This window comes from Rhagoletis zephyria, unplaced genomic scaffold (assembly GCF_001687245.7).
Source record: "Rhagoletis zephyria isolate East Lansing unplaced genomic scaffold, Rhagoletis_zephyria_1.1 Rzeph_scaffold_05397, whole genome shotgun sequence".
NCBI classification, from domain to species: Eukaryota; Metazoa; Arthropoda; class Insecta; order Diptera; family Tephritidae; genus Rhagoletis; species Rhagoletis zephyria.
Window position 1 is genome coordinate 788 of NW_016162480.1, and position 27,885 is coordinate 28,672.

General features: G+C 38.9%; 1 long non-coding RNA gene across 1 annotated transcript; it reads right to left on the reverse strand.

Moving 5' to 3' along the window:
* Nucleotides 1-1,919: 1,919 nt before the first annotated feature.
* Nucleotides 1,920-27,885, reverse strand: LOC108372053 (uncharacterized). Its single transcript, XR_001848805.1, has 4 exons — nt 27,823-27,885; nt 26,415-26,420; nt 8,186-8,202; nt 1,920-1,930 (listed from the first exon to the last, which is right to left on the reverse strand). It is a non-coding gene; the product is annotated as an uncharacterized LOC108372053 (long non-coding RNA).

The window sequence follows — 27,885 nt, forward strand, 5'->3', positions numbered from 1 at the left end:
CGAAGCACTGCAACGTTAGTTATTCTCTTGGACCCGTTATACTAAGCTGCGCCGCAAGTTTCTCGTTCATCAGACTCAAGGACGACCCTGCATCAAGGAGAGCGTAGCAGTCGACACTCCTACCATTAGCAAACAATTTAACTGAAAGAATTTTAAACAGTAAACTTCGACTACCAGGAGATACTTCAACGTTGGCGAGTATACGCGGCCTCGAATCGTTTTGATGGTTACTCTCCTCACGTTGAGATCGAGGCTCGTGTGGCAGCTCATGCCATTTCTTGTCACACCCTGTAACCGGACATCTATGTATCCCTACGCATGAAGTACCTCGATGGCCAGACTTTAAACAATTAAAACAAAGTCGCTTTTCGCGTATATATTGCCACATATCTTTATGAGAAAGGCCTAAGAATCGACCATAAGCTCGTGACCACCTGAACACATTTTACACCCGCCTCTATGAAGCTCTTGTGACTCTACCGCGTGCACGTCTTTCGGAATGATTAAAGTCTATTCTATTCTCAGGGATATTAGCAACGTTACGGATACGCGAAATCTGACTTTTAACCAAAATCTCAGGTCTACCAAATCGCTCTTTTAATGTTTCTAAACCGCGGTTTACATTACCGCTGTGTATCAGCAAACACTCTATCGTTTCCCTTGCTTGACCTTTCAACGCCTTCTGCAGCCGTAACATATTTTGCCGCCTAGTGTAATGATACTCCGCTGTCGTGGCCGTAAATGCTTCTCGAAACATCGGCCAATCTTCAGGTCGACCGTTGAACTCGGGCAAGTCGTTCAGCTAGATCACAGGCTGTGCAGGCGTTTGTGTTAAAGCGCGCCTCAGCTCACTGACCGCCTCTGCTAACGTGTTGTCTACCCTATCTTCCCCCTCAGAGTTCGTTTCAGTCGACGCTCTTACATTACGTTGCTGCTGATTTAAGGCTGCCTTTAAATTTTGCTGCTAATTGTGCCGGTACGCTAGCGGTACTTTCTTGTTAGGCGCCAATCGTATGCTCTCTCCGCCATTTTTGATGCCGACTGCGTTGTTGGCATTTATTGGCTATTAAAACCACGTTTTGACGGTCCCGATTAACCTTAAGCCTAATCCCCCTAATATCACTTACCGGCTCTTATAGTGGGTTAGTCCTCCCCAATTCTTGGAAGCAGGGCTCCGCTTAGTGTATGTAGTTCGCAGGTATGCTATACGTTCACTCCGGATGTGGCAATTTACTATGCAGTTTACTGCTGTCTCAAATGGGAGCTGGCCACGGCAATTTGTAGAAAGGAGATCAAATTAAGCTGGGAAGTTTACTACTGCTTCAATAATTCGTTCCGGTCACAACTGGCAGGAAAACTGGTTAGAAAATTGGTTAGCACAAACATGTGCTACAACATTGCTTGCATTTTTTTCTTTACGCTTCGTCTTCATATTCTTTGTTTACTTTTCACAGAAAATAACATGGCGCCGAAATTACAAACGTCAGCCAGAAAATTACTTTTTTCTTTTGCTTCATCTTGTGAGATCTTGTGTAGTTGGATCATGATAATGTATTGCTATTTGACATTTATGCCCATCTTCAGATGGCCTACTTAAGTGAAAATTGTTGATTAACTTCCGCTATTTATATTCAGATCATACATTTAATCTGCACTTAAATAGCCAATATTCGCCATTCAAATATGAGATATGCAACCCTGTCTTTTGTACTAAACAACCAAGATTGATTGGTAGGTTGTTTAATCAATCCCACGAAATCCCACCAAAAAATAATCAGCTGTTCAGTACAAAATGTAAATAAACTTGCATATGCAACAACAATTTCAAGGAACAAACAGCAGTGCTGCCAATCGTTTGACATATTTAAACGAAGTTGATCTGAAACCCATCGAAAGCTAAACGGCATTAAAACAACAACCCACAATTAAACTTAAGTGCCGTTAAATATTCATTTGAAATTGGCCCTTAATATATAACTTCGCCCATGATACAAATATTGATAAGGTACAATCGCTGAGAGCCAGCTGTTCCACAGACGGGCGCGAGGGCCAAAATAAAACTGAAATCATTAGTGGTGACTGTTGTAGTCGCCCAGCTATTGCTATCGTTGATGATTGATTGCTTGTGATTGTTTGTTTTATTTTCCTGCAAGTTAAGATTTTATAAAATTTTGCAATGTTGAATAAGTACAATCTTAAACTAAATCGAATTGCCTTACACTTTGTGTGTCCTCGCGCCTTTTTGTCTTCGGAATAAAATTATGGCGCTTTACATTTGACAGATACTAACATTTGACAAATACGAACATTTGACAGATATGAACAATCGGCAGCGTTGCCGGACTTAACAAAACTTGGATTTATGCACCGTGCAGGGTTGCATTGCTAAATTCAAAAATATTTAAGCTCTACTAAGTGTTTTCCTTCACATCATCCCGGGCGCCGTAGATCTAACCACTGCTAGATTCACCAACGTCTAGCTTCGCCAACATACAAGCTGGTCTCCGGAACGTCCATCCAGCCGTCTTCACTTCTGCCGCACGGACCTGCCCATCCTTGCCCGGCTTGACGCTAACGACTCGACCGATCGGCTACCTGGATCGATGCATGCGATCATCGCAGATCAGGACCAAATCTCCCAAAGACAACGGCTGCACGGGTTTCCACCACTTCGTTCGGCGGCACAAGTCCGGAAGATATTCCGCCATCCACCGCTTCTAGAAGCGATGGTGAATCTGCTGCATTTTTCGCAACTGCGTTCGCGTCACCTTAAAGGATTCTTCTTGCAGATTCGGAGTCTACTCCGAGTTCGCTGTGCCTAGGAGGAAACGATTAGGGGTTAAAGGTTCTTCATCAGGAGCGTCAAGTGGGATATGCGTAAGCGGTCGCGAATTCACAGCGTTTTCGGCTTCACACATGACGCTGTACAGCGTCTGCTCTTTAAATATTTCGATGTTGAATGCATGTTGCATGGCACGCTTTACACTATGTAGCAAGCGCTCCCAACATCCGCCGGCGTCTGTGTTCAACGGACAGTTGAACACCCATTCTATGCCCATGCCTCGGATATCTTTCCCTCTTCGAAGTCTTTGAGTTGACGCTGCATTTCCCTATCTGCTCCTATGAAGTTGATGCCATTATCCGACCTGATCCGCACCGGCGTTCCACGTCGACACATGAAATTCTGGATGCAGAGTAAACAAGTATCTGTAGTTAAATAGATAGCCATCTCAAGGTGTATCCCGCGTGTCGTCAAACACGTAAATAACGCGATCCACCGCTTTTCCGTACCTCCCAGCCACGATCAGAAACGGACCCATGTAGTCAAGACCTACATACGTGAACGGTCGTACAAATGGCGTAAGGCGACCCGCTGGCAGTTGTCCCATTTGTGGCACATCTGGCATAGCACGTCCTCTTTTGCACACAAGGCACCTCTTGGCTGCTTTCGTACTTCCTCGCGGATACGGGGAATCCAATATTTGCGTCGTAACTCCGACACGATGGTGTTCTCACTCTGGTGCTACCATATACGGTGGTACAAGTCAACAAGAGTATTGGTTACATGGTGTCCTTGTGGCATCACGACGGGTCGACGTGTATACGGGTGTACTACGTCAGCATTCTGCAGGCGGCCATTCACCTGCATAATCCCTGCCTCATCTACTACGGGGTTCAGTTTGAAAATTCTGCTGCTTGAGCATATTCGGTTACCATATTTCAGTAGAGCGTACTCTTCGACATAAGTGCTTTGATGCGTGCTGCGGATGACTAGTAGGTCCACTTCTCTGAGCTCTTGAATGTTGAGCGTTCCGAATAGTCTATTTCCTGGCGCCTTGTTGCAACTATTCACGAACCTTCGCATGTAGGCAACCACTCGTATCAACCGCATAATGTTTGAATATTTGAGCAAAAGGTTATCATTTATTCTAGTGAAAACTAGCTGGTGTTTAGTTCGTAGTTCTTCGCGCGTACTTTCGATGTTGTTAGTTTTGGGCCAGAACGATTCATCCTCCGTCAAGAAACCTGGACCACCATCCAAGATGACTCACGCGCGTTACTTCGGAGTCTGGTACCGAAGTCCGCAGGATTTAAAGCTCCCGGTACCCACCTACAGTCGCTTCGATTCGTCCCATTCACCCGATGAGCAACGTAAGGTTTGTATTTCCTATGGTCTGAAGCTATCCAGGCGTGAACAGTCCTTGAATCCGTCCACATGACTACACGTGACGGTTTGACGTCGTGGTATTTTGACACCATTATCTTCAGACGACAGGCTAGTACCGCAGCTTGCAACTCGTGTCGCGGAACCGTTGTAAGTTTTAGAGGTGCGCATTTAGTTTTCCCTGTCACTAGAGCCACTTCTACGCCGCGGTCAGTATTGATGCGCCAGTACGCTACAACAGCGAAAGCCGCCTCGATTGCGTCAGCGAAGATGTGGAGTTCAACAACTCCCGTTGAAAATGACGCCTTGTAGCAACGTGGCACTCTGATACCTTCGATGTAGCTCAACGTATTTAGCCATAACTTCCAAACAGTTTTCGCCTCCTCCGAGATTTCGTCATCCCAACTAGTTCCAGCTCTCCATACTATCTGCAGCAACAACTTGGCCTTGAGCACATGTTCTGCGGCAACGCCGAAGGGATCGAAGACGGACATCATTACGCGTAATAGTTCACGCTTAGTTGGAGTACGCCGACCTTGCAACAGCTCCGGGTCCACGCGACCGAAGGCCAAAAAGGACCTTAGCTCGTCGCTCCTCGTGTCCCATTGCATTCCGAGGACCTTCTGATGACCTGCCTCAGGTTTTTCGAAGTCTTTCATCGTTCCAACAGATTGACCATCACCTAGGGCATCGCTTACCGCTCGAGAATTGGACACGAATCCATTCAAATTGAATCCGCCTGTCCGATGAATGTACTTTACTTGTTTCGCAATGCTCCCGGCTTCCTCTACGTCAGCAAAGCAGTGAGCGAAATCATTCTCGTAGTGGTTATTTAATATAGACGGGACCGCCTCGGGGAATTCTCCGACAAACTCGAACGCATTTTTATTCTTAACAAATTGCGCCGCACAAGGAGAACAAGTCGCTCCAAAAGTCATCACTCGCATGGAGTACACCTGGATTTCATCACCGGACTTCTACCTCCACAAAAATCTCTGCCCTGGTTGATCTTCCACCCTTATGACGATCTGGTGGAACATTTCTTCAACGTCGGCGCTGACCGCTATCGGCTTCTGACGAAACTTCATCAAAACTTCGAGCAACGGCTTGCATAAGTCTGGACCGCTCAATAAATAGGAGTTTAAGGATCTCCCAGAAACTTGCGCTGCTGCGTCGAAAACGAGACGTACCTTTCCTGGTTTGTTCGGATTAAAAACCCCACAGTGGGACAAATGCCATGTGCGTGGATGTTGTGGGGAAACTTCGTCTGCTACGAGCCTCCTTGAGTAGCCTTTTGTTTCGTAGCTTCTCATCATCCTATTGTATTCGCGTCTTAGTTGCTCGTTGCATACCAATTTTCGCTCTAGTGCCAGAAGCCTCTTCTCTGCCATTCCTCGGCTATTTCCTATTACATCTTCGTCGTTCTTACACAATAGTCCCGTCTCATAGCGCTCAGCAAACGCGAAATGTCGTTTGTTCCAGTATAGTACGTGCTCTCACTTCATCCTCTGGTTCAATATGTCTGACAGCAGTAGAAACGCCTAAGTCGTCACTCACCACAAAGTTTTTGACCAGCTCTTCAATGCTTTCGACTCCCGACGCCGTATCCGTACTGTTTTCTCGCACCAAAAATACGCGCTGATTTGTGTCGCTTCTGTTCCCCAGGGAACCGTAGATCACCCATCCAAGCTTGGTCAATACTGCAGCCTGACCCCGACGACCATCGTCGGCAATACGTTTCGCGACACCTAATTGCACGTTGTCCAAACCAATCAACAAGTCTGGAGTAGCACCTGAGTAACCCACTAATGGCAGTCTCTTTAAATGTCGTTGGCCTACGTCGAGCTGAGATATACTAAGTGTCTGTCGCGGCAACTGCAGATCCAACCGTCTTGACGTCGCCGAGTGGAAACCTTTTGCATTGCTTACTCACGCCCGATATCTCCATATTCACTGTCATCGAAGATTCGGTGACCGTGCTACTACCGAAGCACTGCAACGTTAGTTATTCTCTTGGACCCGTTATACTAAGCTGCGCCGCAAGTTTCTCGTTCATCAGACTCAAGGACGACCCTGCATCAAGGAGAGCGTAGCAGTCGACACTCCTACCATTAGCAAACAATTTAACTGAAAGAATTTTAAACAGTAAACTTCGACTACCAGGAGATACTTCAACGTTGGCGAGTATACGCGGCCTCGAATCGTTTTGATGGTTACTCTCCTCACGTTGAGATCGAGGCTCATGCCATTTCTTCTCACACCCTGTAACCGGACATCTATGTATCCCTACGCATGAAGTACCTCGATGGCCAGACTTTAAACAATTAAAACAAAGTCGCTTTTCGCGTATATATTGCCACATATCTTTATGAGAAAGGCCTAAGAATCGACCATAAGCTCGTGACCACCTGAACACATTTTACACCCGCCTCTATGAAGCTCTTGTGACTCTACCGCGTGCACGTCTTTCGGAATGATTAAAGTCTATTCTATTCTCAGGGATATTAGCAACGTTACGGATACGCGAAATCTGACTTTTAACCAAAATCTCAGGTCTACCAAATCGCTCTTTTAATGTTTCTAAACCGCGGTTTACATTACCGCTGTGTATCAGCAAACACTCTATCGTTTCCCTTGCTTGACCTTTCAACGCCTTCTGCAGCCGTAACATATTTTGCCGCCTAGTGTAATGATACTCCGCTGTCGTGGCCGTAAATGCTTCTCGAAACATCGGCCAATCTTCAGGTCGACCGCTGAACTTGGGCAAGTCGTTCAGCTAGATCACAGGCTGTGCAGGCGTTTGTGTTAAAGCGCGGCTCAGCTCACTGACCGCCTCTGCTAACGTGTTGCCTACCCTATCTTCCCCCTCAGAGTTCGTTTCAGTCGACGCTCTTACATTACGTTGCTGCTGATTTAAGGCTGCCTTTAAATTTTGTATTTCTTCCATCATAGCTGCTAATTGTGCCGGTACGCTAGCGGTACTTTCTTGTTAGGCGCCAATCGTATGCTCTCTCACAGTAGTTTCGAAATCTTCATTCTCTATCCGCCATTTTTGATGCCGACTGCGTTGTTGGCATTTATTGGCTATTAAAACCACGTTTTGACGCTGCCGATTAACCTTAAGCCTAATCCCCCTAATATCACTTACCGGCTCTTATAGTGAGACAGTACTCCACAATTCTTGGAAGCAGGGCTCCGCTTAGTGTATGTAGTTCGCAGGTATGCTATACGTTCACTCCGGATGTGGCAATTTACTATGCAGTTCACTGCTGTCTCAAATGGGAGCTGGCCACGGCAATTTGTAGAAAGGAGATCAAATTAAGCTGGGTAGTTCACTACTGCTTCAATAATTCGTTCCGGTCACAACTGGCCCGTCAAAAAAGCGTGTAAGTCACTGCCGCAAAAGTGAAAATAAAAGGTGTTCCGCAGACGGGCTCGAGGGCCAAAATAAAACTCAAATCATTAGTGGTTGCTGTTGTAGTCGCACAGCTAATGCTATCGTTGATAATTGATTGCTTGTGATTGTTTGTTTTATTTTCCTGCAAGTTAGGATTTTATAAAATTTTTCAATGTTGAATAAGTACAATCTTAAACTAAATCTAATTGCCTTACACTTTGTGTGTCCTCGCGCCTTTTTGTCTTCGGAATAAAATTATGGCGCTTTACATTTGACAGATACGAACATTTGAGAAATACGATCATTTGCCAGATATAAACAATCGGCAGCGTTGCCGGACTTAACAAAACTTGGATGTATGCACCGCGCAGGGTTGCATAGCTAAATTCAAAAATATTTAAACTCTACAAAGTGTGCTCCTTCACAACACCAGCTTTAGGAATTTTGACGTTTGCTAGCATTTTTGAAAATTTCTCTCGCCGTCATTTCATTTGTTTGTTTTCATTTTCATGGAACCAAAAAAAATATATTTCTGTATGTATGTATGTATGTAAATAAATAAATGTAAGCAATTGTGTGTAATGAATTTCTGCCCACATGCTAAGGCGAAGATTTTGGCATACATTTAAACAAATTTAACCTTAAAGCCACTGCACTTTTGCTAAAAACTATCTTGGGTCAAGTGGTGTGGCAAAAAATGAGCCTAGCGCACATAGGCACTTGGGAAAATCCGCTGCCGTAACACCAGAAACCTCGATCAATTTTTGCGTACATATCTTGGATTTATTTTTCATGCAAATATAGGTTCGAGCACAGTATACAGTAATCCAGATAGCCAAAACAAAAAATGTAAATATGCTTATTTGACATTTTGTTTGAATGTATTGGTTGATATTTTTTCACAGTTGTCGTTTTCGTTAACCCAAATGAAATCCAATTTAAATATTTTCTTATAGTGAAAAATATTTTCAAGTCACATAAAATAAAATAACGAGAAAAACCAAATTCCAAGCAAATCAAGCGTGAAGCGTAAGCGATTATGACCGGATGCAGTTCCTACATAAGTCAAACCGTGTTCCGAACACAACTTTGAGTGAATAATGGTGGGCTGACTTTGTAAAATGGTCCCATCGATTAGGCGGTAAAACAAGCATTACTTAGCTTATTTTGGAATGTACAAAATTTGTATGTATTTCTTCAGCCGCTTATTCACATTTGAAAGAGGATAATGCATGAATTAATGCAAGTAAAGACGGTTTATGCAGATAAGCAAGCGCGTTTGTTAACCGTATAAAATGTATGTACATATATACACATATGCATACATATATATCAAAATATTCAGAATGACGAGATGAATTGGTCCAGGCCTCTCTGTTTGTAAACACGCTAACTTGAACAAAATTTCGATATTTTAACGAAAGTCGGTGTCGAAGTTGCCTTTGGTATAATTTAGGTTAGTGTTAAATTTTGGCGAAATCTGCCAATAACCACGAACACGTCCCACGTAGTAATTAAAATATTTTTGTTTTACTATTTTTTTACGAATTTTGCTGTTCAAATTTACATTTCAAATATATCAACAAACATTTGTGGGTACTCTTACATCAGTCGTTGCCTATGGGTTAGTGACAAAAAAATCCTATACATTCACAATATTTCATGTATTAATTTTCAAATAAGCATATTGTCAATGGCTGGCTTACTGTATACTGTGGGTTCGAGGATTTTTTATGAAGTGTGAAGTAAAGTGTTTTGTGATATAATATTACTTTTCATTTTGTGAATTTGGTGTAAGGTCTAATAAAACAATTGAATGTACTATTAAAAAAAAAAAACACAAGACGTAAACTTATACTATGGGTTTATTAATGCAATGTATACATATAAATACTTATTTCTTGCTTACAATGTTGGTAAAATGAAGGATGTAATTAAGTAACTTAACAACTTATTCAGAATTTTTATTGTAATAATTTAAATTGCAAATTCAATTTTGCGATTTCCTTTTGCGAATCTTTCTATTATCCTTTCAGTGTCAATTTGAATATCTAAGTCATTGTGGAAGAATACAAGTGAGATATCTTAGGGTTGACAGATAGTTGACAGGGTATTCAATATGGCGATGACAATTTGAACAATATGGCAGCCAATATGGCAAGCAAAACCGAACGGCCCGAAGCTGCAAAACTACGACCCGAATGAAATAATTCGCGAAAAAATAACGGGAAATGCCAGGGTTCCGAGGTGCTGTTTGGTGAGCAGGGTTTTGTGCAGCTCCGAAAAAAGATGAAACAGGGTTCTGTGTTTATTGGAATTGCAGTAAAGTGTTGCTTTGCAGCATAATTTTTTAATTATAATTTTATTCCAAATAAAGAAAAATGAAATTTATCGAGTTTCGAAGGAACAAGAAATATCAATAAAAATAATTTAGTATATATATAATATAGTTTTTAATAAATTGAGTAATTTTTTTTATTTATTTTGAGACAAAATGTAAGTATACTTAATGTTTCAGCATACTACTGTGGCTGCTTTCGTCACTCGCGCGCACTGCCGTGCGCTGTGATAAATATTATCTGAGAGTTCAATAATCCAGTGTCATCTCAAGTCACTAAATTTGAGACAATTCACGTTTTCAGAGAAAAAACAGTCAGCTTATCGTATGTACCAGTTGGTGTCGTTCAGAAGAAAATTGATTATTGTATTTCATTCCTACACGTACTTGAACAAAATGGCAGATCAGTGCTCATAATTGTGAACAAATATTATTTTCTTGTTGTTTATTTCCTTTGTTCTGTTATTGAATAAATAATATGGGTCTTCATCAAAAGTGATAAACTCTTGATAAACTTGATAAAGTGATAAATTTATCATTTTGATAAATGAACTGTCAAACTTTGTATGGAAATCTATGTAACAAAAGTTTATCACTTTATCAAACGACTTTGGTGGATAAATGTATAAATTTAAGCAAAATTCAACCCCTACAGATTGCCAGGTAGTCGCTTTTGCTACGAACACATAAAAGCAAATGAACCATATTGTAATACTCCTATATTGGCAGTAAGAGCTAGTACCGTCCGAAAACACTACAGTACAGATATATCAATAAACACGTACGAAAGAAAAGGAACACATACGTTTATAAATAAACATGTACACAACACATATACAAAAACGGCACTCAAGTACACAATACATTGACAAAAACGGTACGAGACTGTCTCGCTTTGATTTCGGAATGCTTACACATTGAGAAGTTAGCTTACTGCCAATATAGAAGTATTACATATATGAAATGAACACAATGGACGAGGTAAGAATCAGGGATGAAAAAGTAGGTACAATTGTACCTTTTTCCGACGTTTGATGACTTAAAGGTACATTAGGTACAGTCACTAGATTTTAGGTACAATCATCTTTTGATCAGATGTATTATTAGTTTTTTTCCTTTACCGTGCTAATATATTTACTTGTAGGTACGGGAGAAGTTTCGCTTTTATTTTGAAGAATAAACAATTCTAGAGAAAAGTGGTCAAAAGGAAGACATAAAAAAAAAACATATTATGTATTACCTTAAACATTTTACATTGCATTTAGAGCAGGCACTACGAAAAATTAACACTTTACTTAGCTTCGTATTTTTTTTCTATTAATTTTAACGCTTATTTTCACTAAGTCAAATTCAGTGGCATTTGCGGTCAAATGAGTGAAATGGGACTAAAAACTGGCCTTGGTTTGATTTAGATCAGAATAGGCCTTCATTGTCAAATGGGACTAAAAAATGGTCTTTGGTTTGATTTAGATCAGAACAGGCCTTCAGGCGTGTACATGCGCTGCTAAGGCGGCTATTTGTAAGTTTTTGGCCCATAATATCATCGATAAAGGTAGGGATAAAGGAAAGAAAGTTGTGTCAAAATAAGTCAAAAAATTTTGTTGTCAAAATATTACATTGTGAAAACCAGCCTTTATCCATCCATACAGCCCAGTGTCTAGGATGTCTTCAAATTTCATATTTTTAGATGAGAACTACAGCTATTTGACCCATACTCGCTTTTTGATTTCTGGAAATATATTTAAAATGCTATCGAAGTTACTTACGGCACATTGATAATATTCTCTAGATTTGCTGCACCTATTAACAGGAATCGGATAAATAATATCATCGATAAAGGTAGGGATAAAGGAAAGAAAGTTGTGTCAAAATAAGTCAAAAAATTTTGTTGTCAAAATATTACATTATGAGAACCAGCCTTTATTCATCCATACAGTCCAGTATCTAGGATGTCTTCAAATTTCAAATTTTTAGATGAGAACTACAGCTATTTGGCCCATACGCACTTTTGATTTCTGGAAATATATTTAAAATGCTTTCGAAGTTACTTATGGCACATTGATTATATTCTCTAGATTTGCGGCACCTATTAAAAGGAATCGGATAAATTAGCAGACTTCCTGTTGTTTTATAAAAAGCTGGATAAAGAAGTATAGTTCGCAAAGTGTGTGTTTTGTCTTTTTCGCCAATATTTTTTAGTAGTCAAAATTAGACAAAAACAATGCTTCTCCAATTCCCATTAGACTATAGTCTATAGATATAGGCTCAGTTGAAAAACCTAATCATGTTTAAAGTACATATATCTTTTGTATTCATGTTTTAAATAAAATTTATTAAAAAAAACTACAAATGAATGATGTAACTTTTTGTAGGTACAATCTGTCTGATTTAGGTACATTTATTTTGTGATATTTATTATGTACAATCTGAAATTTCCATTTTTCATCCCTGGTAAGAATGAAACTTAACTAGCCATGTAAGTTAAATAATCAACAGTTTTATGCGAATATTTACCAAGGTGCGTTCATGAAAGGATGCGGATAAATTGATACATTTAAGCAATTTATCCCTTTATCACTTTAGATGAAGACTACTAATAATTAGGTGCTTTAAGAATTAAATAAATAAAAATCATCTCTTCCCCCTTTTTGACTATATACGCGCTAATAATATTATTTTAAAAACAAGTTTTAAACAAAATGTGTAATATTTGTTGCTAAAAATACAAAAGCTATATGAAAAAATGACTTCTGAAGGAAAACTGTTCGAAAAAAATTTAGAATTTTTGTACTTAAAATGTATCGGAATTTTATGGGGGGTCATAAAAATGCGTTTTACTCCCAACTTTGTTTTTCGGATATAGTTGTTATTCTTTATTGGCACAGATATAAATATTGAATGAACTAACATATCTTAAATTTTTAGAAAACTACCATTTATATGCAACCCTGCCAATATGCAAGGAGATGTAATTTAAAAAATTTAAACGGATTTCTTCAATCAACCTGAGCTGCGGGCATCTTGCGAATTTATTTTTAAGCATTTTATAGAGCATAATCAAATTTTGATATCTTTTGAGATCTTTCAACAAAATCAGCATCAACGAGGTAAGCATTTAATAAATATCCCAAGTTTCATTGCATATTCTAATTGCTTGTATGCTATTTTTTATAACAGGAAAATGGTCAACCAGGCTTGTATCGTTGGATGCGGATTAGGGGTACCTCTGTATCCCTTCCCACCAGAGGGAGAGATCGACCGGTGAGTGTGCAATATTAGTTTTAAAATAAGTGTGTGTGTTTTTTTTTTTTTTTAAATACAATTTTGTTGTGCAATTATGTCTGGGGGAACTTCGAAATAGTGCACCCGGAATCAGAAATGGCTGACTTCGAAAACGTAGCAATACAATGTTTGGAAACTGTGTTAAATATATAAATATAATAAATATAAAATAAGTGTCAAATATTTTTATACTCAAACGCACTTGTGCAACAGATTCACAGCTTTGTTCTCATAGCGCTTGTTGGAAACAGCCAAAAGAAATCGAGACAGATACATGTAGGCTTAAATACTAATTGCATTCCTTCAAAGCTGTTTGCTCGTAAATTTGAAGAGGGTGTAAAATTTTTTTAATTCTATGATGCAAATTAGATCTGCTTTTTTTACAGAAATGTCATTTTGGCCTAACGGACCGGAATGGGTATCGTTAAACTTTTTTCAGTACATATCCAAATTTTATTTTAATAATCCCGCTTTTCTTGTTGATTTCCTTTATTTATACATCGCATTAACTTTTAACCAATATATATGTACATATACATATATATANACAGAAATGTCATTTTGGCCTAACGGACCGGAATGGGTATCGTTAAACTTTTTTCAGTACATATCCAAATTTTATTTTAATAATCCCGCTTTTCTTGTTGATTTCCTTTATTTATACATCGCATTAACTTTTAACCAATATATATGTACATATACATATATATATATTTGTATCAATTAACCAATCAATTTATATACACATTTTATTTTGAATCATCCCGCTTTTTTCTGTTGACTTTTTTATTTTTACATCCCACTAACTTTTTAAACCACGGTTTTTGCTTTCCCATGTTACATTCTCATTTGCTTTTAGAGAAAAATTAAAATTTCAACTAATATGCCTATACTTGGAGAAACTCCAATTATATACTAACTTAATCTCTGATTAATAATCAGTTACATAGTACCTCGCACTTTTTTGCTCACTTATATATGTATGTATGTACCTATGAATCCACATAAGTATGTATATCGCACACGATCTTCAAAGGTGACACAACTCAATATAATAGTTTCGTCATAAAATGTGAAAAAATATTTCGTAGTACATGCTAATCACATGGGCAAGGAAGACTTTACCTTAGGTTTTTTCATCAAATTATAACAAAAATTTGTTCCACCTTTTGCTGAAAGGTAAATAAATGCTCGGTGTACATTTTTTAGACATAATACCAAAAATGTAAAATTTTGAGTTGCGTCACTTTGAAGATTGTGTGCGATATGAAGAAGACCATATGTGCATACATTAGGTTTGTTCGTCGAGCAAAAAATTTGTACGAATTTGTACGAATTATCACGATTTTTGCCCAAATCGCGTTCGTGCAGACCAAAAAATTATCCAACACTCAAAAATTGTGAGAGCAAAGTGACAGTTCTCTTGGAGAGAAGTTGCAAATTCTTGCTGGAAAAAATTTTGCCAGCAAGAATTTGCAAACACGAAAAACATGTGGTTGTGGCGCATGGTTGCATTTTTGTCTACAATAATTTGAATAAATTAGTTCGTTAAATTTAAAAATTTATAAACACGAGCGATTTTTTTATGAAAAAAGGAAGTAAATAATTGTTGATATAATTAATTTAGTTAATTCCAATGATTTGAACTTAATTCGGCTGAAAAAAATGGTATTCGCAATCGGAATGCAATTGCAACCAGAGTCGATTTAAGAAACCCGACAGCTAGTACGATGAAGAAATTGAAATGTATGTTAAAGAAAGTCAGAACAACAAGAAATATACATGTATATCCTGTTTTTGGCCATCCGAAAGAATTTTAAAAATTCTATAAAAATTTTTTATGTTTGAAATGCAACCGTGGACGCCAGCTGGCAGCGAAACTTGCAAATTCCTGCAAATTTGCGTTCGTGCAGAAATTTGCAAGTTTCTCAACATGAGAGAGAATTTGAGAGAATTTTTTCTTACTCTCTGATATTTTGAGTGTTGGATAATTCTTGCTGGATTTTCGACGAACAAACCTATTAAATCTAATGCATGATTTTTTATTTTTACTAGGCGGCGTGAATGGTTACGGCTGTTGGGTGTGACTGGCCCGACACAAAATTTATTTTCGCATGTCAAAGGCATTTTTCCCACAAGGTGAGAGGGGGGCGGATCCTCTATAGATGGGCAGTTCCGGACATTAATTTAAGAGTATGTTCGCCCCCAGTGACAGTTAACAGGGAAAATTACTTAGGTAGTATTATAGAAGCAGATATTTTAGCTGAGCCAAACGCACAAGACTCTGTAATAGAGTCAGGCGTCGAAGATTTTCAACCGGTACTTGTTTCGCTCAAAGAGGCAGCAAGGGCTTCAACGTCAAATATTGTTGAAGAATCCTTAGAAGAGTCCCTTCCACCCGCTTCACATGATGAAGTAAATTCTTCTTTAGGTCACTCTCTTCTTAAAACTTGGGGTAATAATAGGCAACCACAAACGGATAAATACCTTACTGATGGGACTCCTAGAAAAAGAAAATACCGGGAAGAGTTGGATAGGAAAAATGAGGAGTTAGGATTGCTACGAGAAAAGGTAGCAATCTTAGAAAAAAAGGTTTATGGTTTGGAGGTTTACCCCGATTTGGTTGTTAATAGTCAGAAGAGCCAAATCGAAGAGCTATGTGGTAAATTGCCTCCACATCTTGCAATATTCGTGAGGAATTGCCTTAGGAATACCCCCCGAACTCTTAAAGGGTATAGGTTTGATAGGGAGTTGAAGACATTAGCCCTTGCAGTAAAATTCCTGTCACCTATTGCTTTTAGGTACTTAAAGCCCCTTTTCAACAGGCCCTCTCGAAAAACCCTGGAACTATTTGTTCAAGGTTGGCCAAGCAACCCTGGATGCAATTACAGCAGCATTAAGGCCCTGGAGCTGAGAAGCCGTGGTTTCACAGATGCGCAGAAATATGTCTCCATCTGTTGCTACGAAATGTCTTTAAAAGTCCATGTACAATACGAGATGAATAGGGACTCAATTATAGGACTGGAGGACTATGGAGACGAAAATCGTACCTCCAGAGTTGCTTCAAGTGTCTTAACGATTTTCGTCCAAGGCATTGGTAGGGAGTCTTAGACGCATCCCTTAGCGTATTTTTTTGTGCACAAATCGTGCAAAGGAGATGTTTTGAAAAAAAATATATTTTCGAAGCCATAGGTCAGCTCCGGGGTATTGGACTTTATCCGTGCCAAATGGTAACGGATCAAGGATCGAATTTCGTTAGTTTTTCGAAAATTGTAGGAGTTTCCAGAGAAAGACCCTTCTTCGAAGTTAATGGCCAGGAAATCGGATATTTTTTCGATTCTCCGCATCTCCTCAAAAGTACTAGAAACTGTTTAGAAAACAAGAAAAATAAAGTAACTTTTCAAGGCCGCCCTTTAGATTGGATGGATATTGTGCATCTCTATGAACAAGGGTCTCAATATGATATTTCCTGTACCCATAAACTTACCTCGGCACATATTAGACCTAAAACCTTTGATAAAATGAGCGTGCATTTAGCATCGCGGGTTTTTAATAACTCTGTGGCAAGCGCAATGTTCGCTATCTATAGCTCGGGGCTTTTAAATAGTTCAAGATCCCCATCCTTTTTTAACACTGCCGAATTTGTCCTTTTCTTTGACAAATTATTTAATATTTTTAATAGTATATACTTTGGGGATGTAGGAAATTTCAAACAACCCTTTCAAGCTACTGTAGACCAACTTACTTTTCTTGACGAAGCCGAACAGTTTTTGAATTCCATTAAAGTTTACGACGACTTAGGTCGCGATATTACCAATACGTATAGTTTTATTAAAGGTTGGGTCCTAAATATTAGTANAAGTTTTTGAATTCCATTAAAGTTTATGACGACTTAGGTCGCGATATTACCAATACGTATAGTTTTATTAAAGGTTGGCTCCTAAATATTAGTAGTTTACGTCGTTTGTGGCGATTCTTGTCACATAACGAATTCACTTTTTTATTGACACGTAAATTATGCCAAGACAAAATAGAAAATTTTTTTGGTCATATTCGTAGAGGGGGTCCTTTGATGTGAGGATAACGCCGCAGCGTTTCTCATATCTCTTTAGGCAAGCCTGGGGTATAGGGTATATTAGATGCGTAGATAAAGGGAACTGTGAACTCTGTGAACTGCCTGAAGATAAGTGGGAATGATTTTCTAATAGCACCCTTATTACAGCTTGTGACGATGTTTTAGTCAGAGATACCTCCTGGCAAATATTTCAAGGCTTACCCAGGCCTCGTTTAAGCTCATTTCAAGATGTCCAAATCGATATTTCGGTTGATATTGATGAAAGTAGTTTCTTCATCGAAGCGCTTTTGTTTACTTCTGCGGCTACATGTATTTTAAATATTTCAAGCATCATAAGGTTTGAAGATAGAATTACTGAAAAAGATTTCTTCTTCACTATGGAGAAGCAATTTAGTAATAGCCATCTTGTTAGTCCTCCCAATGAATTTGTTGAGTTTATGTCCAAAATCGAAAAAATCTACACAGATAATTTCGATTCAAATTGTCATAGGATTGGGTTTTCCCAAATCTTATTTGAGAAAATGATAGACGTAGAGCCATACTATTGTTGCGAAAATTGCAACCCCGACGTTTTAAAATGTATTTTCATAAGAATAAGAACTTAGTTTCTGGTTAACAGTTTCAATAAGAAAGCGAACCAACCAAATTTTAAAAACATTCAGTTCTTGTGTGTAACACACCAATAGAGTTCGCTTTCAGTCCGAGTGTCTATCTGCAAAGTCCGAATCCGTCTGAAAAATAGGGTTTTATCGGTTTGGGTGTCTTGAAAGGAGATGCCCATGTAGTTGGCTTCCGTACCCATTTCCTTGTTCTTTAATTTGCACACTTCTATGGGCGTAAGACCTTTCTTTTTTCTCATTTACATTTCAAATTAGTCTGGGTGTCTGTCTGGGTTCAGTCTGGGTGTCTGTCTGCAAAGTCCGAATCCTTGTTCCCATTTCCTTGCTCTTTGATTTGCACATTTATTATCTTTTCTACAGGCGTAAGACCTCTCTTTTTATATTTATATCCCGTCCCGCCCAAAATTATTATTTTTTAGTGAAATATTTTGGTAGAACCATTTTCAGCAACAATTCACGCTCACGATTTCCAGTGATACATTTATCTGCTAATACATATTACGGTTTGGTGGTTGTCAGAAGGCATATTTCCATTGTCGTCTTTAATAACCTAACGAAAGTGTATAAGTTCTTGAAATTCTCCAATGATCTGGCGTTTCACAGAACGGTTAGTCGCAAAATGAAATAAATTTGAAGAACTTTTTCCCATTCATCCTTCCCATCTTTCCTAGAAACTATATGGTATAGTTGGTGGCAATTAAAAAATTTGTGAGTATCGTTGTTCCACACGTAAATACTATGTAAATATTTTGTAAAATATGTATTTGTAAAATTCCGTACCTGAATTGTAATACAAGCATGGGCGTAGCCAGGTAGGGGCAGGGGGGGTGCTCGAGCCCCCCCTAACTTTAAAATGTTCCTTATATATATATAAAATAGTACCCTGAAATGCCAGCTTAATAGGGTCGAGCCCCCCCTAAATTTCATTCTGGCTACGCCGATGAATACAAGTATTTGTTTTGTTTATTTGTTTTTGTTGCAAGAAGTATTATTTAGACATTCTCTTATTTTTGATTATGTATTTGTATACTTATTTATATATGTACATCATTACCTTAGCAAAGAAAAGCCTCAACTAATATTCCAGCTTTCAAAAAGTACTACTTTTGTACACATTAAATCGCTAAACAAATTGGCCTTTAATTAAATTTTAACTACATATATATTTTTTTTGTTAAGGTAATGATATTTATTTTATATGGGTGAAAATAGGCCTCCTGGGGAACCGAACACCTTAAAAAAATCGGTAACGCGCCTGTATTGCTACCTCAGCGGTGGTGTGGAAGAGCAATAAGAATTTAAATAAACATATTTTTATCAGAAAATACAAATGGCTCGTTTTATTTTAAATAAAGTGTAATAGGTTCTTTTTTTTTCAGGGACCGAAAATAACTTATGGATTTAAAATTCACTTGATTATAGATTGGTTCTTCGAAAATCCAGCAAGAATTACTCACCACTCAAAATAAGATAATAAATAAAAATAAAATAAATAATAGAGATAATCACCCAAAATATCACCAGATAACAATTATTTTGTGAAAGAAAAATAGAACTCTTGGTGTATATAAGTATTGTTTATCGAACGCGAAATAAAATTTAAACATAATCATTAAGAATGATTTTTGGCTAACAACTTATAAGTGCCATGACCCCTGTTATTAACGCTCATATAGGGTGCATTCGAAAATGCACCATTTGCATTTGGAATGCTCCTAATTGCTTCCACCTTTCCTACTTTCAGGAAATATAGTTAAATAATACATTTCATTAAAACTGAAATTCATAAAAAGAACAAAAAGGAACAAGTAAAATTGTAGAATACATCTATATATATAAAAATGAATTGCTGTTCGTTAGTCTCGCTAAAACTCGAGAACGGCTGGACCGATTTGACTAATTTTGGTCTTGAATTATTTGTGCAAGTCCAGGGAAGGTTTAGAAGGTGAGTAATTATGATAAAAATGCTAAGAATTTAATATAAACAACAACTTTGTTTTTCCTTAGAAATAGGGATGGTCGATTATCATTGTACACGGAAAACTCTATGAAATTGTGAAATCGTGACGTCTTAGCTTTCTTAATATTTTGGCAATAACAACAAAAAGTTTTGATTTTTTTAATCGAAAAACCTTCCACACGGAGGTCCAAAATAGTACTTTTTACATAACTGAAATCGGTTCAACCGTTTGGTCAGGCATCGCGGTCATTTTTATGTATATAGATATCTCTGGAAATGTTCATGGTAGAGTACTGGAACTTGGTTTGGAGATATATGAAATCAATCACATACTCATGGAGAAAAATGGGCTCTTTAAAAAGAGGGAATGGCAAAGTACAAACGTACTGCCTTTGCCTTATCTTTGAATGTGTACATAGGTATGTTTGTGAGTGAAATCCTGAATGGCTGGAGGGATTTCAACAAAGTTATGTGTGTGTGTTTGAGTGGGTCTCTGGATAGTTTAGTTTCACAATGAACACGCCAGTTGGTGCTGGAGTTGAGTTATTACTAAAAATCCTTTTTTATGATCCGATTTGGCGAATATTCAAAACATGTACTGGACACGGTTGAGACAGTCCAATTGCAAAAAAGAGCGGTGAGGTGATGCTGAGGTCGAGTTATTACTAAAATCGATAAGTGAGAAAAGGTGCCGAGAATGTCAGTCTAAATCGACCTGTTGCACCATTGAGTATATCGAACTCTCGTGTGTTACGATTGGCCCAATGGATGTGATTTGCCAATATTATTATGCGTTAAAGCTTCATTCCGACACACCAGGGTTAAGTTGTGTAGTGGCAAATCTCAAATCACCACCTGTCGAAATATATTTCTTTAACTGAATTTCATATAGAACCTGATAGAAACATAATTTTTCACTTAAATTGCTTTCGTGAAACTGCTTTTTAAGCTACTTCATCTCAGTTTGTATGTATATTGTATATCTGTTGAACAAGAATACGCATCCATTTTGAAATTGCCACCAGCTATAAAGTTTCTAGGGCAGATTCAGTATAGATCCGGATCATTGTTGCCGCCATGGAACTTCTTCATGGACATAACACCTTCGTTAGGTTATTAAAGGCGGCAAACGACCACCAAACCATAATCTTAGCCGATGAATGTGCTAATGGAAATCGTAAGCGTGGACTGTTGGAGAAAATGTTGGATCAAAATGGTTAAATTAAAAATCTAATTTTGGGCGGGACGACGTTCGCCGGGTCTGCTAGTTATACAATAAAAATGCTATTTTTAAGAAACCTTCTATTTAACAAATGTGGGAAATTAAATTCTCTACATATATTTATTTAACCATTTTTTTCGAAAAATGCAAAATAAGCTTGCAAATAGGAAAAAAACCAAAAAAACTTAAATCCAAAATNCCTTAATTGTGGCGGGACGACGTTCGCCGGGTCTGCTAGTATGTATATAAAAGTCTGTTCTCTTTAAAGATCATATGAATTTACGTAATTAGCGACTTCATCGTACATTTAATGTAAACCACAAATTTTAATATACAAAAACGAAAAATATGTTAAAATTTATTCGTAATGGCAGTATGTATAGTAATAGATACATATTTACAGGGCAAAGTCGATTTACAAAAAAGGAATCTATTTAAAACCAAAATACAAATGTAGCCATCGTCAATTTTCAAACCTAATGTTAATCCAAAAAAAGTTCTATCTAAAATTTAAGGAATAAACTGCAATTGAAAAAAAACCTTAACTATAACACTAACACTCTAAAAAGTTATCATCTTGACTGCACTCAATTACTTTTCTAGAGGTTCCCAAATCTTTAGGTCAGAGCAATTTGCACGTGTTCAAGTAATAATTTAATACAATGTAAATTGTTAACGTGCTGCGGTTACGTCGTACCGCAGCATTTTCCAGTTTAGAAAAAGAAGCTAAAGAGGTTGGTCTAGCGGTGAACGAGGGAAAGACAAAGTACCTCCTGGTAACATATAAAGAGTCCACGCGCTACGGGACACACGTCACTGTTGGCAGATATAACTTTGAAGTAGTGAAGGACTTTGTCTACCTAGGATCCAGCATAAACACCACCAACAACGTCAGCCTGGAGATCAAGCGAAGAATAACTCTTGCCAACAGGTGCTACTTTGGGCTCGGTAGGCAATTGAAAAGCAGAGCCCTCTCTCGATGAACGAAACTCACGCTCTACAAATCTCTCATCATGCCCGTCCTTTTATATGGCGCAGAATCTTGGACGATGTCGAACAAAGATGAGAAGGCTTTCGAGAGAACTATTCTACGCAAAATCTACGGCCCTGTTTTCGTGGATGGCGGATATCAGAGAAGATGGAATGAGGAACTGTATGAGCTTTTTAACGACATGGACATAGTTAAGCGCATAAATACAGCGATTGCGTTGGCTTGGACATGTTGTACGCATGGATGACGACTCTCCGGTGAAAAGATCCTTCGACTCCGCACCCATGGGTGGAAAACGAAAGCAAGGGCGCCCACGAACGCATTGGAAGGACCAAGTGCAGAAGGACCTGTCTGCGCTCGGGATAACCAACTGGCGCAAATTCGCGCAGGAGAGAAGCAATTGGAAAAGCTTTTTGGTCTCGGCCCAAACCGACAAACGGTTGTAGTGCCAAATAAGAAGAAGAAATTGTTAACGTACATAGTTTAAAATACAAACAGAAATACATACGTATGTCCACATCACATTTAATGAGTTACAAACAATGCATTTTCTACGAATAGTCATCAGCAGCATCAGCAGCCTTCCAAGCAGTCCAAACGAAATCTTAAGATAAGCAAAAATGAATATTAAAAATATTTGCTTGGTGTTCTCTGGCCATCGCTGTTGTTACTTTTGTTTGGCATGTTTACAGGCTAACCTAATATTCGCGGCTTGCGTTTTGGTACGCACGCCGTCGAATTTGTTTTTTTGCGTCACCCGAAATTGGCTTGCGTGCGTTTGCATTTGATTTCATTGAGCGAAACGTCAAATCAAAATGTCACGCAGAACAAAAATTGGAAATTGAGTTAGCTTCATACGCACGCCGTTCAATTTCGGTTGGTCCCATATAAGTTGTATGTGCATGAGAAATTTTTGACAGAAAATTGGCGGCGTGCGTGAATATTAGGTTAGCCTGTTAGAAACGAGGTACTAGGGATGGGTAAATTCGATATTCGAATTTTGATCGAATTTAAGCTCCAAAATGGCGAATTTTTGAAATCAAACTTTGTGTTGCTGAAATTCGGATAAAATCGAATTTTTCTAGAAAAAATCGAATTGCACATTTATTTCCAAAATATCAACTCTTCAAATGTCTTTTTTCTGACTAAATTTGCCATCACTGTGTGTAGACGGAAGGCATGCTTCAAGCGTTTTGGACGTACGTACACTCCGAGGGCCAAACATCGACTCGGACCACTATCTTGTTGTAGCCAAGATACGCACCCGCCTCTGTGCAGCAAAAAATGTGCGCCCAACAATGCAAGGAAAGCTTAACGTCGAAAAGCTGCAATCACAACAGACGGCCAATTTATTCGCCACTCGACTCACACACCTGCTCTCTGAGAGCACTCTTCAACAATCCGACGTACGCGAGCAGTGGAACCACATTTCCCGATCATTAAGTACCGCCGCCGAAGAAGTAGTTGGATTTCAGCGAGCCCGAAAGAACAACTGGTACGATGAGGAATGTCAAGAAGCCGCAGAGAAAAAAGATGCCGCCTACAGGGCCACGCTGCGATCGGGCGCAACGCGAGCCATGTGGGACCGTTATAGGGAACTGAAGAAGGAAGCGAGACGTATTTGCCGCAATAAGAAGAGAGAGGCCGAAATACGTGAGTGCGAAGAGCTTGAGATGCTGGCCGACAGGAAGAACGCCCGAAAATTCTACCAGAGGGTTAGGCGACTTACGGAAGGTTTCAAGACCGGGGCGAACTCCTGTAAGAACAACAATGGCGACCTAGTGACCGATGTCCAGAATATACTTAAATTGTGGAGGGAACACTTTTATAACCTACTGAATGGTAGCAGCGCTGAAAGTAGTGAGGAAGACGAACCCGAGTCCCCAGTCGATGATGATGGAGTAGCTGTCCCACCGCCTGACTATGACGAGGTACGAATAGCGATTACGCGGCTGAAAAACAACAAAGCTGCTGGAGCTGACGGCCTGCCAGCCGAGCTATTCAAGTACGGCGGCGAGGAGCTGATGAGGTGCATGCATCAGCTCGTATGCAGAATATGGTCAGATGAACGCATGCCCGACGACTGGAATTTAAGTGTGCTCTGCCCAATCCACAAGAAAGGCGACCCCGCCATACGCGCCAACTACCGCGGAATTAGCCTTCTAAGCATAGGTTACAAGGTCTTATCGAGCGTATTGTGCGAAAGACTGAAGCCCACCGTCAGCGAGCTGATTGGACCTTATCAGTGTGGCTTTAGGCCTGGAAAATCCACCATAGATCAGGTATTCACAATACGCCAAATCTTGGAAAAGACCCGCGAGAATAGGATCGACACACACCATCTATTTGTCGATTTCAAAGCCGCTTTCGACAGCACGAAGAGAAGTTGCCTTTATGCCGCGATGTCTGAATTTGGTATCCCCGCGAAACTAATACGGCTGTGTAAAATGACGTTGAGCAATACCACCAGCTCCGTCAGAATAGGGAAGGACCTCTCCGAGCCGTTTGATACCAAACGAGGTTTCAGACAAGGGGACTCCCTTTCGTGTGATTTCTTTAATCTTATGTTGGAGAAGATAATAAGAGCCGCAGAACTGAACCGCTCAGGCACAATACTTTATAAGAGCGTACAATTGCTGGCGTATGCCGACGACATCGATATTATCGGTAAAAACAAGGGCTACGTCTGTTCTGCCTTCTCGGGATTGGATAGAGAAGCAAAGCGAATGGGTCTGGTGGTGAACGAGGACAAAACGAAGTATCTCCTGTCAGCACACAAACAGTCAGAGCATACGCGTCTTGGCACCCACGTCACTGTTGACAGTTACAAGTTTGAAAAAGTAGACGACTTCGTTTATTTGGGAACCAGCATTAACACCAATAATAATGTCAGCCTTGAAATCCAACGGAGAATCACTCTTGCCAACAAGTGCTACTTTGGGCTGAGTAGGCAATTGAGAAGTAAAGTCCTCTCTCGTCGTACAAAGATCACACTCTATAAGTCACTCATCATGCCTGTGCTGGTGTATGGCGCGGAAGCATGGACAATGAAAGCATCTGATGAGGCGGCTCTTGGAGTTTTCGAGAGAAAGATTCTGCGAAAGATTTACGGACCTTTACGCGTTGGTGATGGCGAATATCGCAGACGATTTAACGATGAGCTGTATGAGCTTTACAACGATATAGACATAGTGCAGCGAATTAAAATTCAGCGGCTCCGCTGGCTTGGCCATGTCGTTCGGATGGACAGAAACGCTCCTGCTCTGAAAATATTCAACGCGGGCCGCGATGCTGGGAACAGAGGAAGAGGAAGGCCTCCTCTGCGTTGGAAAGACCAGGTGGAGAAGGACTTGGCTTCACTTGGCATTTTCAATTGGCGTCAGTTAGCACAGAAGAGAAATGACTGGCGTGCTGTTTTGGACTCGGCCAAAATCGCTTAGGCGGTTACAGCGCCAAATAAGAAGAAGAAGAAGTGTGTGGCACTCCATTTGTCTTAGGGATGCAAGTAAAAAAATACATGTTTTTCGATCTGATGCATCGAAACAAAAAATCTGTGCCAAGAAGCAACTGTTATTTCGAACTCAATTTTGAAAAAATTTTTGTAAAAAAAACTATTTTTTTAGGTTGATTTTTTATTATAATTTTTTGGTGGCTTTTACGTTGATAGCTTGAAACTTTTGCCTAAGAAGACCCCTAGTAAAATTTTCCGGAGAATAATTTTTCTGGAATATATCAATCCTCCAACGACTTTTGCTGGGATTTCTTGAAGTCAGGGTCAAATTACCCTTTTAGGCGGGAGTTAATGGCATAAAATGTTCTACAAAAATATTTCCCATGAAATTTTATTATATATGTATGTCTTAACCTTTAATTTCGCTCAGACATTTATTTTAACCATTTTTTCGACTTTTTTGAAAACTACTTAGGCCGAGACATGAAATCTTTATTAGGCCATAAAATAAAAATACGAGCTAACTTTTGCAAATCCATCGAGTGTTTTACTACTGGATGGGTATACTTTCAGAAAATGTTAACAAAGTTCGGGCCGGTTTCGGCTATCGTACAATGTAATTTGAGTTTAACTTTTTAAACAGGTTGCCACTCTCTTCAAGCACCTCAAAAATATTTTAATTGTTGCATAGTATTTTAAGCTCAACACTTCTTTAAATAAATTCGACTTTCAAACAGGTTGGCAACCCTCCTAAATATAATTAAAAAATAAAGTTAATTCAAAACCATTTCGATTGATACCCATATCGAGGTAATTTATTTAACTTACTAAATAATTTGATTTTGATTTTCTTACATATGGCACAAAACTAAAACCATATTACACATCTACAGGGCAAGCCCTTTCATTTGACACTTACCTCCTTTTTGAAAATCTAACGAACGATACAGATTCTATGACTTAGTGTTAAATATTTAACGCAAACATCTGCGGAAGTGATTATTTGAATTTGATTTTCCAACCTGTGGCAACCCTTTACATAAAACTAAAACTATGTTGCAGACCCAACGGACAAACCTTTAATTTGACACTTCATTTTTTGAAATTTAGCGAACGATACAGATTTTATGACTTGGTTTTAAATATCTAAAGCAAACATCTCGAAACTCGATTTCACTTCAAACAAATTTTGGAAAATTCGAAAAATTTCGAATCAAATCGAATTGGCACTGCTCGAAATTCGGAAAAAATCGAATTTCAACCCACCACTACCCATCCCTACGAGGTACTGCTGTTGCTTTTGCTACTGATGCTATCAGCAGAAGCGTATGTTTCTACTTTATCTAACAACTCTTGTTGTTGACGGTGTGGTGTGGTAAAGCTGCTTGGAGATGGCTCTCTTGTAGTATATTGGCTATCAAGCACCAGAAAATTTCCATCACGCATTCCATATGCCACCGATTGTCGTGGATCAATTAAAATACTGTCAGCTTTTTAGTACTCTAGCAACTGTTGTGTCTATGGCGGAGTTATGTGGAGCTGTTGCATGACTAAAATCAATTTGGACTCTTTGAGAACTGGCTTGTTTGTTGCGAGAGGTATTGGCATCAAATGTATGCAATTAGATTTCCAAACGAGCAACTGTTGAATACAGGAAAAAATTTATATATAATTTTTTCACACACAAAGCACAAACTACCTGTCGATCCTGTCTACCATGTGGAGAGAAAGCGACGGCGCAAACTTAGTCAGTATGGCCAGTTAGTGTATAATTTTCCCGTCCATTTTGACCTGGTTCCGCTAAAGTGCACTACTACCGTGTATAAATTGGTCGACCTTCTAATAAATCAAGCGATTACAACTTAATGCTAAAGCCACCAGATTACCGTCTGGATGCCATGCCAGCTGTCGTCCCATACCTCTTCCCCCGGTGAACGTTCGCACACATTCGCCTGAAAATGTATCGCAAATTCTTAACTTGTCGTCGCCGCACGATGCAATTAACTTACCATTAGGGCTGAATTTTGCTGCGCGCACCCATTTTTGTGTCCAGTGAAAGATGTGTATTTTGAATCAGTATTTTGATGGCTGTTCGCCGTTTTTCTAATCTGCAAACGAATAAGCTGACGAAGATGCAAACAAATTCAAGCACATTGTTGCATTCTACCGTACTTTTTAAAAGCTTTAAAATCTTAAAACATATGTGAAAAACTTTTATAATCTGAATATTTCTAATGTCGAAATCAAAACGAAATTTTATAAATAGCAGTTTTAAAAAACAATCATCTAATATTTTTCAAGTTTTTGGGCATATATGTTACCATTTGAACCACAAATACTACTAAGTTGTATGAGACTATTTAATGCAACTCAGGTCAAAAAAG